Source organism: Lepisosteus platostomus, chromosome 22 (assembly GCF_059453375.1).
Source record: "Lepisosteus platostomus isolate fLepPlt1 chromosome 22, fLepPlt1.hap1, whole genome shotgun sequence".
NCBI lineage: Eukaryota > Metazoa > Chordata > Actinopteri > Semionotiformes > Lepisosteidae > Lepisosteus > Lepisosteus platostomus.
Genome location: NC_142632.1, coordinates 172,564 through 191,682, shown reverse-complemented (window position 1 = coordinate 191,682; position 19,119 = coordinate 172,564). Strand labels below are relative to the sequence as shown.

General features: G+C 45.0%; 8 non-coding genes across 8 annotated transcripts; 6 read left to right on the top strand and 2 right to left on the bottom strand.

Annotated features, from left to right (window-relative positions):
• Positions 1 to 2,160: 2,160 nt before the first annotated feature.
• LOC148642361 (5S ribosomal RNA) lies at positions 2,161 to 2,279 on the bottom strand. The gene has a single exon (XR_015929169.1). It is a non-coding gene; the product is annotated as a 5S ribosomal RNA (ribosomal RNA).
• A 1,293-nt stretch (positions 2,280 to 3,572) lies between these two features.
• LOC148642360 (U4 spliceosomal RNA) lies at positions 3,573 to 3,714 on the top strand. Its single transcript, XR_015929387.1, has one exon. It is a non-coding gene; the product is annotated as a U4 spliceosomal RNA (small nuclear RNA).
• Positions 3,715 to 6,506: 2,792 nt separating this feature from the next.
• trnav-gac (transfer RNA valine (anticodon GAC)) lies at positions 6,507 to 6,579 on the top strand. Its single transcript has one exon. It is a non-coding gene; the product is annotated as a tRNA-Val (tRNA).
• Positions 6,580 to 7,153: 574 nt separating this feature from the next.
• Positions 7,154 to 7,225, bottom strand: trnah-gug (transfer RNA histidin (anticodon GUG)). The gene has a single exon. It is a non-coding gene; the product is annotated as a tRNA-His (tRNA).
• A 201-nt stretch (positions 7,226 to 7,426) lies between these two features.
• Positions 7,427 to 7,498, top strand: trnae-uuc (transfer RNA glutamic acid (anticodon UUC)). Its single transcript has one exon. It is a non-coding gene; the product is annotated as a tRNA-Glu (tRNA).
• Positions 7,499 to 9,914: 2,416 nt separating this feature from the next.
• Positions 9,915 to 9,987, top strand: trnav-aac (transfer RNA valine (anticodon AAC)). Its single transcript has one exon. It is a non-coding gene; the product is annotated as a tRNA-Val (tRNA).
• An 847-nt stretch (positions 9,988 to 10,834) lies between these two features.
• On the top strand, positions 10,835 to 10,906 carry trnae-uuc (transfer RNA glutamic acid (anticodon UUC)). Its single transcript has one exon. It is a non-coding gene; the product is annotated as a tRNA-Glu (tRNA).
• A 451-nt stretch (positions 10,907 to 11,357) lies between these two features.
• Positions 11,358 to 11,430, top strand: trnav-cac (transfer RNA valine (anticodon CAC)). The gene has a single exon. It is a non-coding gene; the product is annotated as a tRNA-Val (tRNA).
• The last annotated feature ends 7,689 nt before the right edge of the window (positions 11,431 to 19,119 follow it).

The following is a 19,119-nucleotide window of genomic DNA, read 5'->3' as shown; positions in this document are numbered from 1 at the left end:
CTTCCTTATATCATGTAGTGCATCATTTGGACACTTTGTGGGCTTCAAATACAAAGAAAATCATGTTCTATGGTACAAGATAAATACAAAACTTAAGCTTCTTTATAAAGCATAAGCAATCATTTATTACATCGCTTCTTGAATTAAATCTTTTGACAAGAGGTAAGACTTCTGTTACATTTAAACCCATGTTTAGCTGTGTTTTTTAGATTTAACTGAACCAATTTCTGTGTGTGATAATGTCCTTGAATTCTGACAACATCACACTAAATTACATGATATAAAACAGCTAATGTTTCTAGAGATAAAGTTTCTGAGATGCTTCTAATTACTTTTTATTACCAGGGACAGTTTAATTCACCTTGTACAGTACTGTAAGACCAAGATGCTTTTTTTAAAAGTTATTTAACATTTTATAGAACTTTGTCTACTATGGCAACATGATGTGCTTGGTGAAACTTGGAAAAATACTGCTTGGCCACTTATCTTAAGATAAAGATAGGATAAAGGTTTATCTTTTGCACCTACCTGACCCCCAGGGAAGGCCAATGCTTTCTAAGTTGATGGTTCCCTACAGTAGACTGTACTTTAATTTCAAAGGTAATGTATATTGACCCAAATCAGTTTTGGAATCCAATCTACTGACGAGATGGAGCACATCCTTTTTTCAGGATTTTAGCATCATACGTTTGGTATATTTAGTCCCTAATGCTGAAAGAAATGATCATAGAACATGACATCTAACCTTACCTGCGGTGTTTTTAATCCCTATTGCTCAATGCACGGTGAAAGCATTCCATACATGTGTCTGACAATGAGGAATGGGCCCCTGAGACAGTCATTTGCCTGCTTCACAAATGATCGTATTTTACTAGAGATTCTGTTTGGGATTCAGATGTGCATTCGGACAGCAATCCCTTTCAAGAAATGATACGTTCTGGATGAGGTCAAAGGTGCTGGAACACTGTATCTAGGATGTGTTTGCAGAGACTGTGTGTCTCCTGCTTCAATGCAGTGATAAACAGATGTGCTCCTTTAATTTATTGGTACATGCCCAGGGCAGTAAGCAGTCTGAGGATTTATTTCCAGATGGCATAGAGCAGTGAAGCAGTGAAGTAGTGCAAAACACTGGATCATTATATTATTAGAATCTATTCTACTTAAATTATTACATTATACTCAATTTGAGTTCATTTTAAAAAGTAAAAGGTAATGAAAGGAATGCATTTTCATAAGAAAGATAATACCGATATGCATGTGATAATCTTCCTTATATCATGTAGTGTGTCATTTGGACACTTTGTGGGCTTGAAATACAAAGAAAATCATGTTCTATGGTACAAGATAAATACAAAACTTAAGCTTTTATTTTAATTAGATTTGTTTATAAAGCATAAGCAATCATTTATTACATTAATATATGTGAAAATAACATTTTAGCATCATATGTTTAGTATATTTAGTCCCTAATGCCGAAAGACTAGACGTATATATACGTATAGTACGATACATACATCTCCCCTGATGTGCTTGGTCCAAAATCAGATACGGGAGGGTTAGGACACCACGAGCTGCGTGGCTGCGGAAGGATCCCGGTTCGACAGGAGTGGACGCCGCTGCTGGTTCTCGCTGGCTTTTAGTTAGGGGTCCGGAGAAGCATCTCAAGCTAGTTCCACTACTCCTTCCGGACGTTCATTCCCTTTTCAAAGTCAGTCGTTTTGCTGTAGTCTGCGTTCTTTAGGCTGATTATCGAGGTTAGCCTTTATTTGGTCATGGGGGGCCTCGGTACTGTATGCTGAGTCTAAAGACAGTTTCACCCGTTTTCTGATTGCTCGGTTCTGTACCAGTGCAGACATGTCAAACAGTGAATGGCTGTACCTCTATTGTATCCGTGCTCAATGAATGAAATCGGTAACAAATGAATATATGTCTAGTTATACGAAAAACGAGTGGTTTATCGACTCATCTTCATTTGCAGATTTAGAGGCAGCTTCGATATTCGTTTTACAGACGGGTTTTTTTTTTTGAATATGGGTCACACACATGCCACAGCAACAAAACATCTCTAGAGATGAGGCTATAGATTACCTTTCCATCCTGCAGGTTTTCCTCCCAAAGCCTACGGCACCAACGGAGACCCCTGCTGGCCGGGAGAGCAAAAGCTTACAGCACCTGGTATTCCCAGGCAGTCTCCCATCCAAGTACTAACCAGGCCCGACGCTGCTTAGCTTCCGAGATCAGACGAGATCGGGCGTGTTCAGGGTGGTGTGGCCGTAAGCGAAATCCCTGCCGCCTGACTCGCTACTTGAAGCTGTGTGTGGCGGGGGTTCCGTGCCCCCCGATCGGGACGGAAGGATCGTTCGTGTGCAACTCTTTGGAAAGGAGCTGCTTTCCAAATCGCATTGCGTGCCTGGATGTTGGCGAATGCGCTCCCTTGTGTTGGCTCGTCCCGCACTGGAGGAGGACAAACAATCTGCACGGAGGAGCACCAGGCAAGTCTTCAGTGCACAGCACTCTGGAAACATTTCGGGGCTGTCGCGTGTTTATTTCAGCACGTAAAGCGCACCGGTCCAACACGTCGGCCGTACGCGCGGCGCCTCCGCCCTCTTGCTGACCCTGCAGCTGCTTCACTTTTCCCTTTAGTTGCCATCGATTTTTTTGTAGTGCTATACATATACGATTGAGGTATCTTAGAGTTCTCCTTCGAAGACCCAGCACTCTCTTTTCCTTTCCCAGTGTTACTCATATCGGACTTTTTAAACCTTAAAAAAAATCGTTTTTTTTTCTTTCAATTATAACTGAAGTTTAAACAACTAGTGTTAAGTCCTTATTTTTCTGTAGTCAAAAAAAGCAAAAATTAACATTCAGGTCATGAAAAACTCAAAAAAACTCCCCAACCACTAAACTTTACCTCCCACCTGAGCGCCATCTTGAACGCCCCTACCACCAGAGAATGCTCACGATTTCGGAAGCTGTCTCCGGGACGTGCTGATTCCACACATCCTGAATAAATCATGATATTGTTAGTTGCTGTAGCTAGACGTTCAAATGAGTTTCATGGCCAGATGGACCTGTTTCCTCCAGCGGTATAATATTGCAGTGAGACAGCACGATGCCTGCAAGACTATGTCACGCTAAACGCCACAGATTGTGTTTGTCCGTTCGTGTCAGTCGTCCCGCAGCCACGGGAAGTGGGACACAAACATGCTGCAATGCTTTCATGACGTTAGGATTTGTTTGTGCAACATCCGAGAAGAGTACTTGTGGCTTGAATGTGAACTGTACGTGCCCGCCCCCTTTCCTCTGTAGTGCATGAGTTCCTCCCGGCATGCCCTTCGTCATTGTTCTGTCATCTTGTATTTAAAGGGTTGTATTTCTGCTGCTGAAAATAAGCAACGGTTTTCTCACAACGCCCTTTGTTCCCAACGGAGCCCTTGTCTGTCATGAAATTCTTCAAAACCTCAAGCTAGAAGAAGAAGAAGACGACAAATATGAAGCGTTACCGCAACGACATGCCATGAGACGATCGATAACGATTTCCATAGGATCCCCGCGGTTGCCTGGCAACCGTCAGCTTTGCGCAGTGGCAGTATCGTAGCCTGTGAGGTTTAGCCGAGGCGCGATTATTGCTAGTTGAAAACTTTTCCCAATACCCCGCTTCCGCCGGTTTGCAATACAATCGGCGAAAGCAATTTTTGACAGTCTCGTCAGAGACTGAGCAAGGTGTTTAAAGACAGATTTGGTCATGGTGACATCATGGTAGAAAGAAACGAGCTTGTTACGTCTCAACAGAAACGCTCTTTAGCTCTTTCAGCGTTATGCAGAGAACAGCGTCTGTCGAGATTACTTTTGTGTCAGCGCGAAACGCCGTGTGCTGTCAGTGTGATTTCATATTGCTCGTCGCGGCGCCCGGCTTTTGTCTGTCAAACGTTAGGTTGCGCTTCTTCATGCTGCATCGTCGGCATGAGTGGAGCTTTTTAAACGTCTGTACTTACTGTATATGGTATATATACAGTATATGGCTGGTCTCGGTACTTTAAAGAAAACATACACGAAAGATGGTTTCATTATGACCAGTATCGGTCTTGAGATATTTTTAACTTGATTTACAGAAGCGCGAAACGGTATGCCCAGGGCGTTTTAGTTTTCGTTTTGTTTTAATGCAGTGCAGTGGATTGATTAGAGATATCAAGTACATACAAGTCATTTTTTAAATGTTGTAGTTCGTCTTGTAAAAATGTTACAAGTACATAATCTGTCAACAATTACACAGGTTCTGTTTCCATATTGCGAATTTTGGTTACGTAATATTATTTTCTAATTTCACGTTGTGAATATATGATTTGGGCAAACAGAGCCGCAAAGAAGTACATTATGGGTTGTTGTTTTTTTTTTGCAGTTTTATCTAGAACAAGCGATGCTTAAACCTTTGTCTGATTCTTGTGAAACTATCCACACGACAGTTACCTAGGAGTTGACTTCAGTGATGTCACTGATGGGATGTTTCTAAAAATCCATCCACTGTAAAACGTCTTCTCCACTTGTCCTGCATATGTATTCGCTAATGAAGCTGTGTGTTCTGAGCCTGGATCTCTACATTTCTGTATGAACCAGCTTAGAGGGCTAAAGACAGCTTGTGTTTAAATTGAGTGTAAGGTAATTTATGCTTCTAAACTCATGGTCAGCATTTATTATTGTACTGTGCTGTAAACTTCTTCTGTGCCTAATTACATTATTTTATAGCTTTATCAAATTTGTACATTGTCGATAATGTTTCTGTAGTTTTCGGCCCTCAGCATCCGACTGTCTGGTGGTGCTGTGTGTTAGGTTCCTGACTTCCATGTCACATGGTCTGTGAGTGAATCCCATGGAACTATGACTTTATTTTTTAACAAACATTTCTTTGAAAAAATTAAATGTTTCCCTGGGTCAGAGATTAAATAAAACCTCACTCGCACCAAACAAATTTATATTTCTAAATATCACAACATGATCGAATTTAAGTCTTTTTAATAACAATGAATAGTCACCTATGCTTTACAAAATAAACATTTATATTGATTTGAATCACGTTTTGATTTAAATCGTAAACGCGTGTTTAAATATATGTGTTTAAAGGCGATATACTGTATAAAAGCGCTGATTCTTATGGAATGTGTTCCGCCAGGGATTCAAAATTTTTTATTTTTTTTAATCGCGTATCTAAGGAAAATTGCAGTATAACTTTGTTCATGCACATCATTATACAGTATCTCATTTTGTATTTCTATAAAAAAAAATCGTTTGCCCAGCCACTATTGTTGTTATTGTTTTTATCCTGTAAAGCGCTTTGAGGAGCACAGCTTTCTCACCACTTAGATTACTTTTTGACACCATCCTTACACAAAGCAGAAACTGATTGTATTTTCCGATGACATACAAGTGAAAAGATTACAGATTTTAATCGTCTTTTTTCTGAACCAGGGAAAATCTGATCATGTTTCTCTATAACAATAATAAAAAACTTTATTTTACATATCACCTTTAAAAGTGGCATCTCAAAACAATACAGTAGATGTAAACCACAGATTACAAAGTAAATACCCAGACAAACGCAAACGCGTTTTTAATAAAATGCTTTCATTCATTCAACAGAGAGAGAGCGTAAAACCTGGGTGTAACAGCTGTTCCTTTTTCTGATCACTCGCTCTCTGGATAAATGTCTCGCCTGTCCAGTTCTTTGTTTTCCTAATTTGCCAATTATGCCTGCTGTGATCCACTCCTACCCTCACACCTAAAGAAGACTATTTTAAATTTCTTTGCACATAAATTTTATTGCACATAAAGGTGATATGTAAAATAATGTTTTTTTTTATTGTTGTTATAGAGAGACATGATCAGATTTTCCCTGGTTCTTCCTGTGCGTGCAGTAGTTACAAAGTTGAACGTCTTTACATGATCTGCTGCAGTTTTCAGTGGGCGGGCTTTGTCAGATGGCTTGGAAAAACGCACTGTGTTTCGGCTCGGGAAACATCATGAGCAGTGTCCTGCATGTTTTCTGTGTATAGCTGTCTTTTAACGCATACAGAATTCATTCGAAATCATTGATTTCTCCAATTAACAAGGGTCCCTTTTTGAACCTGCCAGAAGCATTCTTTCAATGTAACAGATTTACTCCGGGGAAAGGCAGCATGACATTGAGAGTAGCTCAAGCTTTCAGCACCCGTATCGGACTGCATGTTTGCAGACACCGCTCAGAATCCCCTGTAAGATTCTCCGACACTCTCCCGCTACTCTTGGTGCGCTCATGCCGCAACACAGGAAGGCTGGAGCAGGTGGCTGTGGGCTCTGTGCACCGCCGAAATAGCTCAGCTGGGAGAGCGTTAGACTGAAGATCTAAAGATCCCGTGTTTCGGTGTTTTGTTTCATCGCGCCCTTTGTTCCTCTCTCCAGCGCCCCCTGCCTAAAGTGACGCGTCCCTTTCTCAGCCCGAAACGCAAGCGAGACACCAGCAGCAGTCCCTGCAGGTTTCCGTGGTGTAGCGGCTATCACGTTCGCCTGACACGCGAAAGGTCCCTGGTTCGAGACCGGGCGGAAACAGTCTCATTTTGCACGCTCCTGTACTTCACAGAGGTATTGAGCGACCGGTCATTTGTTCCCAATGTATTTCCGGTGCCTTCATGCACTCTTGTACCAAACGCACGTTCCTTCTGTATGCGGAGCCGATCATTTGCAATTGGGCTGTGCCGACAGATCAGGACGAGCTCTGTCGGCTCAAAAGCAGCGCAGGACCTGCATGAACAACAGAAAGATTAGCATCCAGCGGGGGCTTCTTAGTGAGCCCAAGATCTCATCAAGAATCGGCTCCAGCAACAGGGCTGGGCGCATTGTTCCATTCTCCGACCACTCTCGGTGTAAACAAGTCCCTCCTGGTCTCTGCTTGAATTGCACTTTCCTGCGTTTGCTTTGGTGTAACTGGCTTCCCCTGCATGGGCGAATGTGAAGAAGATCCTTAGTAAGTCATTGAAGAAACCCGAGAAGAGGTCGGAGTGGTCTCTGTCGTTCATCAACGATCCAGTCAGGCAGTACTCCTCTGTAAAGCGCCGTTCGTTCACATCAATTGGCTTTTTTTTGCCTTCATTCGTGCAAGTAGTAAAAGCAGACGCCCCTATTCTGCCGTGACCCGGATTCGAACCGGGGTTGTTGCGGCCACAACGCAAAGTACTGACCACTATACGATCACGGCGAGTTACCGATACACACGTGGCAGGGCGGAAAAGGCTGTGCTCTCTTCGTGTGACATAATTCGGGAAAGTCCTGACGTTGCATTTCAACTGAGCCCCAGTATACATCGACCCTTCGACACTCTGAGTGACAACTCTCTTGCGTGTTTTCTCATATTTATGTAGTTAGCTTGCATGATGCCCGGAACAGCAGGGTTGTGCACACCCATATGGTCTAGCGGTTAGGATTTCTGGTTTTCACCCAGGCGGCCCGGGTTCGACTCCCGGTATGGGAACGTGTCAATTTTGCCTCCTGCTTTCCAAAACATCAGCACTGTGTACGAAGGAGCCGCATTAAAACTACTCAACGTGCGAGAAGAGGGGGCGCTTGTTTCCAGCCAAAACTTCTCGCGTGTGAGACGAGCTGACCATCGCTGCAGGAGGTGGGAGGGTCACTCTGGTAGACAGGGCTGACCTTCGGCAATAGGATTTATACTCTCCAAGATTATATTTGCACTTTCTGGAGAGGCGATTTTCTCCACTTCAGTAGCCCGATTTCGTCGATTGCGTGGAGAGGGCTGTAGAATGTGGCGCCGTCTTTCCTGCTCCGTCCATGACAGGCGTGCTGGTCTCTGGAGAGAGAGCACGGTCCATAAGCGCACCCCAATAAAGGCACTGGAAGCAGCTGAATCGCATTGGCGAAGCTCAGCACTGGGCCGCTGGGCACATCTGACCACAGTTTCCGTAGTGTAGTGGTTATCACGTTTGCCTCACACGCGAAAGGTCCCCGGATCGAAACCGGGCGGAAACAGACCAGACTTCTTCTGTCGCCACGCACAAAAGGGGATTGGGGATTCGGCTAGCGCTGTGATCGAACAGACCCACTCACCTCTTAGTGTGGCGGGATCTGCACAGTGCATGTCGCAGTGCATCCTGCTTTCACTTCAATGCGCGTCCTGATGTACCCCGGTCTCCCGCGTGACAGGTGGGGACAGGTGACAGGTCCACGTGACAGGTCCTATACTAACGAGGAAGACATCGCTCTCTCCGACCCCCGGCATCGTGTCCCGACCCACCGTGCTGGAAGCCGACTCGTGCTGTGATTCCTTTACGGAGCAGAAATGACAACCGAGGAGCCGAGAGATCATTTCAGCATTTCGCGTCTGAACGGAAAACACAAACGACCAACTCGGAATGATTTGCCTTTGACGCTTATCAAAGCGTTCTTTGTGCATCGAACAGACCCACTCACCTCTTAGTGTGGCGGGATCTGCACAGTGCATGTCGCAGCGCTCCCTGCTTTCACTTCAATGTGCTTCCTGATGTCGAGTCGTGTGCCGTGCGGAGGCTCTGAAAGCGAGAGCAATGAAAAGGTGCACGACGCTGTGTTAGAAAACAGAGAAGTGAAAGGCAGTCCTTTCTCTAAGGAGGTAAAAGAAAAGCTACTCCCCGTCGGGGAATCGAACCCCGGTCTCCCGCGTGACAGGTGGGGATACTTGCCACTATACTAACGAGGAAGACATCGCAAGCTCCGACCCCTGGCATCGTGTCCCGACCCAGCGTGCTGGAAGGCGACGCGTGCTGTGATTCCTTTACGGAGCAAAAATGACAACCGAGGAGCCGAGAGATCATTTCAGCATTTCGCGTCTGAACGGAAAACACAAACGACCAACTCGGAATGACTTGCTTTGGACGCTTTTCAAAGCGTTCTTTGAGCACGACGACTGTGCCGCCTAGCAGATACAAATGGGTTGTACAACTTTGAAGTAGCAAATGGAAGAGGGCTAAGCCTCCTCTCTTTTAGCCCAGGTTCGATCTGTCTCCCAGAATCACCAGGGCGCACGCACACACACACACCCGTGCCGTTGAAGTACTCTGCTTCATTTCTAAGGGCAACTCAACATTCACTCCTACCCCGAGTGCAGAAAAGACAGCGTCTGCAGCAACAGCAGCTCAGGTCTCTGCACAGGAGCTAAGCTGCCCCCATCTCCTCTGCTCTGCGGCTCCTCGGAGTGGAGTCCTGCCTGGAGCTGTGTTTGCAGGCGGCGGCTCCCCGCACCCTGTCTGTGCATCGTGTCCAAGAGCTCCTGGGAGGAAGAGAGAGCCCTCCCACTCGAGGGCTTTTCCACGGTCTGTGTGAGGAGGGGCGGGTGTGTCCAGCAGCTTATCGAGCGGAAGCCTGGGGCGGCGGAGAGCTGTGATCGTGCAGACCTTGAGGTGTCACCTCTTTGTCTGCTTTCCCGCCCTCCCTCCGCCCAAGCTCTGCTCCAAAGTAGCCCGGCAACCCCTCACACCTGCACGTGTCACAACCTAAGGTGTGGTCATGAGACACCCATGGGGTGTTGTTCTGTTCTTGCTAATTGTTTCCTGCCCGTCGCAGGCAGGAGTCCATGCGAGGAAGATGCGCTGGACAGAGCTCAGAGGGCGCACCTGGGTGGCTTTCCTTCTGAGTGACGTTCCTGCAACACTCTCCCGCTACTCTTGGTGCGCTCATGCCGCAACACAGGAAGGCTGGAGCAGGTGGCTGTGGGCTCTGTGCACCGCCGAAATAGCTCAGCTGGGAGAGCGTTAGACTGAAGATCTAAAGATCCCGGGTTTCGGTGTTTTGTTTCATCGCGCCCTTTGTTCCTCTCTCCAGCGCCCCCTGCCTAAAGTGACGCGTCCCTTTCTCAGCCCGAAACGCAAGCGAGACACCAGCAGCAGTCCCTGCAGGTTTCCGTGGTGTAGCGGCTATCACGTTCGCCTAACACGCGAAAGGTCCCTGGTTCGAGACCGGGCGGAAACAGCCTCATTTTGCACGCTCCTGTACTTCACAGAGGTATTGAGCGACCGGTCATTTGTTCCCAATGTATTTCCGGTGCCTTCATGCACTCTTGTACCAAACGCACGTTCCTTCTGTATGCGGATCCGATCATTTGCAATTGGGCTGTGCCGACAGATCAGGACGAGCTCTGTCGGCTCAAAAGCAGCGCAGGACCTGCAAGAACAACAGAAAGATTAGCATCCAGCGGGGGCTTCATAGTGAGCCCAAGATCTCATCAAGAATCGGCTCCAGCAACAGGGCTGGGCGCATTGTTCCATTCTCCGACCACTCTCGGTGTAAACAAGTCCCTCCTGGTCTCTGCTTGAATTGCACTTTCCTGCATTTGCTTTGGTGTAACTGGCTTCCCCTGCATGGGCGAATGTGAAGAAGATCCTTAGTAAGTCATTGAAGAAACCCGAGAAGAGGTCGGAGTGGTCTCTGTCGTTCATCAACGATCCAGTCAGGCAGTACTCCTCTGTAAAGCGCCGTTCGTTCACATCAATTGGCTTTTTTTTGCCTTCATTCGTGCAAGTAGTAAAAGCAGACGCCCCTATTCTGCCGTGACCTGGATTCGAACCGGGGTTGTTGCGGCCACAACGCAAAGTACTGACCACTATACGATCACGGCGAGTTACCGATACACACGTGGCAGGGCGGAAAAGGCTGTGCTCTCTTCGTGTGACATAATTCGGGAAAGTCCTGACGTTGCATTTCAACTGAGCCCCAGTATACATCGACCCTTCGACACTCTGAGTGACAACTCTCTTGCGTGTTTTCTCATATTTATGTAGTTAGCTTGCATGATGCCCGGAACAGCAGGGTTGTGCACTCCCATATGGTCTAGCGGTTAGGATTCCTGGTTTTCACCCAGGCGGCCCGGGTTTGACTCCCGGTATGGGAACGTGTCAATTTTGCCTCCTGCTTTCCAAAACATCAGCACTGTGTACGAAGGAGCCGCATTAAAACTACTCAACGTGCAAAACGTGCGAGAAGAGGGGGCGCTTGTTTCCAGCCAAAACTTCTCGCGTGTGAGACGAGCTGACCATCGCTGCAGGAGGTGGGAGGGTCACTCTGGTAGACAGGGCTGACCTTCAGCAATAGGATTTATACTCTCCAAGATGATATTTGCACTTTCTGGAGAGGTGATTTTCTCCACTTCAGTAGCCCGATTTCGTCGATTGCGTGGAGAGGGCTGTAAAATGTGGCGCCGTCTTTCCTGCTCCGTCCATGACAGGCGTGCTGGTCTCTGGAGAGAGAGCACAGTCCATCAGCGCACTCCAATAAAGGCCCTGGAAGCAGCTGAATCGCATTGGCGAAGCTCAGCGCTGGGCCGCTGGGCACATCTTACCACAGTTTCCGTAGTGTAGTGGTTATCACGTTCGCCTCACACGCGAAAAGTCCCTGGTTCGAAACCGGGCGGAAACAGACCAGACTTCCTTTGTCGCCACGCACAAAAGGGGATTGGGGATTCGCCTAGCGCTGTGATCGAACAGACCCACTCACCTCTTAGTTTGGCGGGATCTGCACAGTGCATGTCGCAGCGCATCCTGCTTTCACTTCAATGCGCGTCCTGATGTACCCCGGTCTCCTGCGTGACAGGTGGGGACAGGTGACAGGTCCTATACTAACAAGGAAGACATCGCTCTCTCCGACCCCCGGCATCGTGTCCCGACCCACCGTGCTGGAAGCCGACTCGTGCTGTGATTACTTTACGGAGCAGAAATGACAACCGAGGAGCCGAGAGATCATTTCAGCATTTCGCGTCTGAACGGAAAACACAAACGACCAACTCGGAATGACTTGCCTTTGACGCTTATATACCTCTTAGTGTGGCGGGATCTGCACAGTGCATGTCGCAGCGCTCCCTGCTTTCACTTCAATGTGCTTCCTGATGTCGAGTCGTGTGCCGTGCGGAGGCTCTGAAAGCGAGAGCAATGAAAAGGTGCATGACGCTGTGAAATAAACATTAATAAACGCATATATAACGTCGAAAACACATCTAACACTAGGAGTATACGGCACTCTGCACAGTGTACGAAGTAAATTATTTTCGCAGTAATTAATTATATTTACTATATTTATTATACACGTGTAAATTAATTACTGCAAAATAAATTTACTTCGTACACTGTGCAGAGTGCCGTATACTCCTAGTGTTAGATGTGTTTTCGACGTTATATATGCATTTATTAATGTCGTCGATTTTACGGTTGCAATTCGACGTTGATTATACGTCGAGGCGACGTATATATACGTATAGCCGTATTTTCGCCGTGAATATACTGTATTCGACGAATCAATGCCCACAGCTTGGCATACAAGGGTTTTGCGGAGGGGTCTTGCCACCTGCCTGAAAAAAAACAGTAAAATGTTTGAGTGCCTATAGAGTTTCTATTTTTATTTTCTTGAGAAAAGTTGATACCATTTCCTGGAAACCCCGTCCCCCATCAGTGCGCGGTGCCCGGGGAAAAATCTGTAGGGGGGCGTCTGAAATTCTGAGCGGGGGTGATATTTCGGTTGAAACGGAGCTGTACGGTGCAGCTACCCAAATGAAATCTCGCAGCTATGCCATTGATTAGTGCTTCATGATAGAAGATATCGACTAGCAATCTGGTATTTGCGATGAAGTTCAGTTTCACATTTTTCGTCACTCTCACTGGAGAGTATTGCCTGGAGCGAAAAGTACCATAAGCGTTCATTTTTGCAGCTACATGGACGTTCTGAATCGTTAAGAAAAAATGTTGTAAAACCAACAGAAAGCACAGACTGCTATAACTAGTCCTAGTTATATAACGATTTTAAGTATAATGATAAACTACTGCAAGGAATCGGTCCACCTGAGCAAACAGGATCGTAATGTTGACACTCAATAACGACACTGATATGTGCAGTTCCTGGATGGATAGCCCTCCTGCCCATCAAACAGACTGAGTGACTGTTCCTGTCATTTAGTGTTGTCTGACCATTGACAAAGTACAACTATTTTTTTAGGGCGCAAATTAAGTTAGGTAAATCTTTTTGCCCAAAACTGAAGGGGCAACATTCCCCCCTCCCCCCATGATGCCAGGCCTGTCCCCATCCTATTCCATAATGTCATTATATATAATACCATACAACAGTGACCGATCCTTACTAACTACATGCGTTAAAATTGCACATCAGCTCATAGCAGGGGGCACATAGCCGCGATGTATTATCAATGTTATATTTCAACCATAATATCGACAACATTAATAAACGCATACGTTGAGAAAATATCGAACCCAGCATATTTTCCGGTTATATACCACAATGCATTGCTAGTATTCGTTGGTCACAATTTTGGACACGTTTTTCAAACGTAGAAGTATATCCGCAAATATCTCAGCAATCCTCTTTTGACGAGTAAGTATGAACAATAATAATACTATCTGAATACATACAGATCTTTCTTAATATTATTTTGATTAAAATAGTACGTGAATAAGCAAAAAATGGCACATAAAATAGTGTGAATGGGGAAGATGACACAAAATCGTTTTGCCGTTTCTCTATTCTTATTCTATGTTGTACTTTCAAATTTTGGGTACTCTTTAATTAGGACAGACTTTATTGCTCAACTGCTATGATGCAAGCCAAATTTTATACATTTATTTCAGTTTTGAGCTTAGTAAACCGTTCACTTTTTAGATTATACTAAAGAAGATATTAATCATCATTTATTTGGGAAGTAATATTATATAATTTTCTCCTAGCTGCGGTGCTGAAGTCCCACCCTACATCAACAGAAAAAGAAATAAAGGAGCACGCAATGTGTTACTTGAAGAATGCATATGCAAGGCAGGGGGCCAGGAGATCTGGACTCTGAAAATAATAGGTTTTTGGTTCTAACTGTTAGGACAATTAGACAGGGTTTGCAAATAGTGGGAAAAAATCATCTTAACTTCCATTGTAATATTTTTTTTTCTTGGAAATATAGAAGTTGTACATTTTAAAATGTATATTTGAATCAAAATGTGGTTTTGAGTTAGTGTTTTAATGTAATTAGTTTTGTGTTTGTCATTTCTATACTGTATATTGCCATATTACCAGAATTTGAAGCTGAAGTTTAAGACTAGATGTGTTTTTTATGATTATTGCCCATATGTTGATTGTTGATTGATTGTATACAATGTATAATTTGAAATACATATGTTTCAGGTGTGAATGTGTATTTTCAGAATACATTTCTAAATCTAATCATTGGCTTGGTTTACTTGTTTCTACACCTATAAAATCTATCTTTGATGTATAATAGACCTCTACCCATATATGTATAATAGACCTCTAAAGTTATGCGTATAATAGACCTCTAACCATATACGTATAATAGACCTCTAAAGTTATCCGTATAATAGACCTCTAACCATATACGTATAACAGACCTCTAACCATATACGTATAATAGACCTCTAAAGTTATACGTATAACAGACCTCTAACCATATATGTATAATAGTCCTCTAAAGTTATCCGTATAATAGACCTCTAAAGTTATCCGGAACTCCAACCATATATGTATAATAGTCCTCTAAACTTATCCGTATAATAGAACTCCAACCATTTATGTATAATGAACGTCTAAACATAGACGTATAATTGACGTATAACTTTAGACGTATATTAGAATTTCATTCTAGACGAATTGTAGACCACATTTAGACGTATAAGGTATGCGTTTAATAGACGTATATTATACGTCTTTTGCCCACTGGGTGGGCTCCAGATGCACATGGACGCAATCAAGTGTTTCATCCGAGCTGTTTCAAAGACTGCCCAAGAGCTTTCCTTTCACAGAGGCGCAACGATTAATGATGGGGGTGCACCCTTCAATGCGCCTTACGACTCTAGGGAGTGATTGAGACGATTCGTAGTGTGTGCTCATTTCTCTCTATTCCCCGTGTTGCAGTGGTAGGATGACGTAAATTACTGCTACGACACGTAACGGCATTATAATCACGTGCAGGAGCTGAGGGCTTTAGTTTTGTTTCGTTTTCCATGGCGTTCGTAAGCGCGCAAATCAAAGGCAAGTCCTGCGTCTAACACGAACGTAAATGCTTTTGAAAGTGCAGTGTGGTGCAGCTTGTAAAATCCTTGCCCACATTTGTGGTTTGTTGATGTTTGTTCTGTCTGCCAAAGTTGCATTTTGACATCCGGACGGGGGGACTTTATCATTTGAACGTGAAGCCAGCCTTAAACCCTCTGAGGTGTGTCTGTCTGCCGGCACGTATCTTGTGAAAGGTATTTTTTTTTTAACGGAGAGCAACTTTAAAAAGGTATCCGCAGCCACCTCGCAGTCCGTGTTTGATTATAGGAGGAATACGGCGGCGGCAGCGGGCTCGCTTTTGTCGTGGTCGAGTGGTTAAGGCGATGGGCTCGAAATGCGTTGGGGACTCCCCACGCAGGTTCGAAACCTGCCGACTCTGGCGTCTGCCGCATGTCGCCTGTCGCCTTGTGCCTGCGCGGCAGAGGCGAAGTGCCGCTTCTCCTTTCCTGGTACTATAACAACGCGAAATCGCTTGGACCCGCTGCCATGGACATCAATTCTTCAGATAACCACACACTTTGCCTTCGCACCTCTGGTGCTCTGCTTATGCCTTTGAAAACCTAATGAATAAAGCTGAAAGAACCGACACGATATGTAGGTGCTGGTAAAGCACGCAGTAAAGAACTGTTAACAGCAAGGGTTTCAGTGGGTTAACTGAGGAGAAGGCGTGATCGCTAATTGTTGACTTTTTATTTGGTGTTAGAAACACTCTTACTGTGCATGACGTGCAACAAATGTAGCCACAGAAATTGCATCACGCTTTCATGTATGCTATTGCAGACACCAACGTTGCCTAGATAGAAAACCGAAATAGCCGTGGGTTTGCTTGCTGGTCTGAAGGATCTCTCTTCGAATCTCTATCATTTGTCAATGGAAGTAAAAGGCGCTGCAATCTCATACGTTCAGAATCAAACCCGCAGCTGTTGTTCGACTTTATTTCTTGACTAATTACAACTTAGTGTCGCAAGAGCAGTTACATAAACTTGTCTGGTATATTTGAACACAAATGCCGTTCTTCAATTAAAACTAACAGTAAATTGTCAGGGACATTCAGTTCTATACAAACAAGAGACAGACAAGAGAATATTTCTACCTTTCATGTGGACTACGTGTTGACTTAATGATCGGAATAATTGAAAAGTTCGGGTTCATAGCCGATGCAGTGCGTGCTAATTAGAACAACAGCAACGCTGAGCTCTCAGCACCGTACTGAGCCCAGGTGTTTTTCTAAAGCTGTCAGGTGCAGTTCATTTACATGAAGGAAATCTCTTACTGAGTACGATTACAATGCAGTAAGTAGCACAGACTACTTAGGAGAGTAGCCCGATGCGTTTAAAAACGACCCGAGCCAGGCAGGAGTCAAACTTACAATCTCCTGATCCGTAGTCAAACGCGTTATCCATTGCGCCACTGACCGTCGTGTGACATTGCAGGACTGCAACCCGGTGAGCTCAGCACTGCAACTAGTAAACTATTACCCCCGGTCCATTCTTTTCCAAAAGTGAGAAACACCTGTTTTCTACATTTTGTCTGTTTTAAAACCATATCTCTTTAAACCAAACCAAGAGTTTGTCTTTTGCACTGATATTCTGATTCATTTCGATTTCAAAGAAAAAAAAACCTACCTTCCAAAGCATCATAAAATTGTCCCTTCTTCCAGACTCTACTTCTCTCTTTTAGTAGTACAGCAGACCTTTCCAGGTGAGCAGATCACAGAGTCCGAAATGAGCTTCCTCCATCAAGCAAAGTACCTGAACATGACTCTGTCTTCATAAAAGCGCCCCTGTAATAAAGAAATTGATTCCGAAACCAAGAGGGCAGTTACCTACTGAAATACAAGAAGTCATCAATTTTAACCTAGCAACACATTAAAGGCTGCATCTATACAACTACGATTCTAGAAATGCTCACCAGATTACGTTTTAAGAAGGAACTGCGCCTCAGGTTCCGCCGAGATCTTAACTCGGATGGCAGGATTCAGAGTCCGGCGTGCGGACTGATGGCGCACGGAGGGTCCATATACTGTGGATCCCTCAGTGATCTTCCGCGTATTCAAACCGCCAGCATGTGACTCCCCTGTCCCCGTGACCTCATTGCTCTGCTCTCTCCTCTGTGCAGCCGAGCCCGATTCATGGTAAAGTGAAAAAAAAGATGCCCTCAACGTGAGATTTACTCTGGAGCAAGGATAGATGTTACCTTTTTATCATTGAACAGGATGTATGTGATGTGGCGACTAGGTTCAATTTTGTATCCTCTTTAAAAGATTAAGGACTGGGGTGAGCGTGATTTACCACCCTTTCAGCTAAGAACCCGACGTGCGCACCGTTTAAGCTGCATAGACTCGGTCGTTTAACTCTTCTCCATTAGCAGGGTTAAGGTTAAAGAAAAAAAACATTGCTGACTTCTTTTTTTTTTGCCAGCCGCTAGCACTGATTAGCAAGGTTTGTATTTCATGTTTTGCAAGTTGCATCCATTTTAAGAAAAACAAGTCGCGTTAAAGACAGGAAATGAATACTTGCATTTAATTAAGTCTAGCTGTAGGCGGTTGTCCATAATGACCAGTTCTGTTCGAGAACACAGAACAAAAAAGGCACCGCTGGGATTCAGACCCAGGATCTCCTGTTTACTAGACAGGCGCTTTAACCAACTAAGCCACGGCGCCCTGGGAGTGCTGTCGTTTTGCAGCCACTTGGACACACCACTCAGACACATCTGCATTCGGTGTGTGCTCCGCCTGTTCGCTGAGCAAGTTGCCACCTTTACATACAATAGCAACATCGACACCAAGAGAAAGGATGACAAATGGCTTTTATCTGGAACTTTTCATGTCCAAGGAGCTCAATGTGCATTCTGTGTACAACAGGGCCACTGAACTCCACAATGGCCACTGAACCAGTGGCTTGCTGGCTTGACATCTCCCAAGGAAAATGTTGAAATCGCATGTGGAACAGGAAAATGACCCTCGAGTACGAGGGAAAAAAAAGAAAAAGATCATCTGGAGCGCTGCAACCCATGTCTGGACAGCCCAGTTTCCTAGACGAGGTGGCCGAGTAGTTAAGGCGATGGACTGCTAATCCATTGTACTCTGCACGCATGGGTTCGAGTCCCTTTCTCGTCACTCTTCATGTGTGCCTTTGGCCCTCCTGTTGTTTGCTCCAGTACTAGAGCCGTACATTTCCTAGCGGTGGCTGAACATGGTATAGTAGGCTAACGTCAGTATCGAGCAGTGACAGTAACAGTATTTACGTGCCGCTGCTGCCAAGTGGCTCTGGTTTGAGACCGCGTTTTCACTTACTTGCAACGCAAACGGAGAAAGCGATTTTTGACAGTCTCTCGAGAGATTGCGCTAGGTGTTTAGGGATAGACTTTGTCAGTTCCCCCTGGGATGATGGCCTCTCAAATAGTTTGTGATTTCTCTAGACGTTTATACACTAGAAGCCTGCTTCATGGCTTAAATCCAAGCTAAGGAAACGAGTTAGAGGTCTGATGCAGAACTGCGAATTCAATGAACGGGAACACTACAGTACATTGCACTGTGTGTGTGAGGAAAGCTGCCCCCTTCTGTCCCTTGTCGACCGAACAGAGGACTGTAAAGGATACCGCCAAGAAACTTTAGGATGCTGGTTGGAATCCAGCTCCAAAGAAGCCCCTTTGGGTGTTATGTCATCAAAAAGTAAGAACAGCGAATCTCCCTTTGATCAAAAGCGCAACAGAACTGTTTTCCGTGGAGCAGGTTTCAGACCCGTAGACCTGTTTTATTCGTAGGGCAGGGCGCATTCCCAAACACGAATCTCCTGTTTTAGAAATGCTTTGGGCGGCGTGAAGTGAAAATAAGAAATGGGCTCCAGATGCACATGGAAGCAATCAAGTGTTTCATCCGAGCTGTTTCAAAGACTGCTCAAGAGCTTTCCTTTCACAGAGGCGCAACGATTAATGATGGGTGTGCACCCTTCAATGCGCCTTACGACTCTAGGGAGTGATTGAGACATACGTAGCGTGTGCTCATTTCCCTCTATTCCCCGTATTGCAGTGGTAGGATGACATAAATTC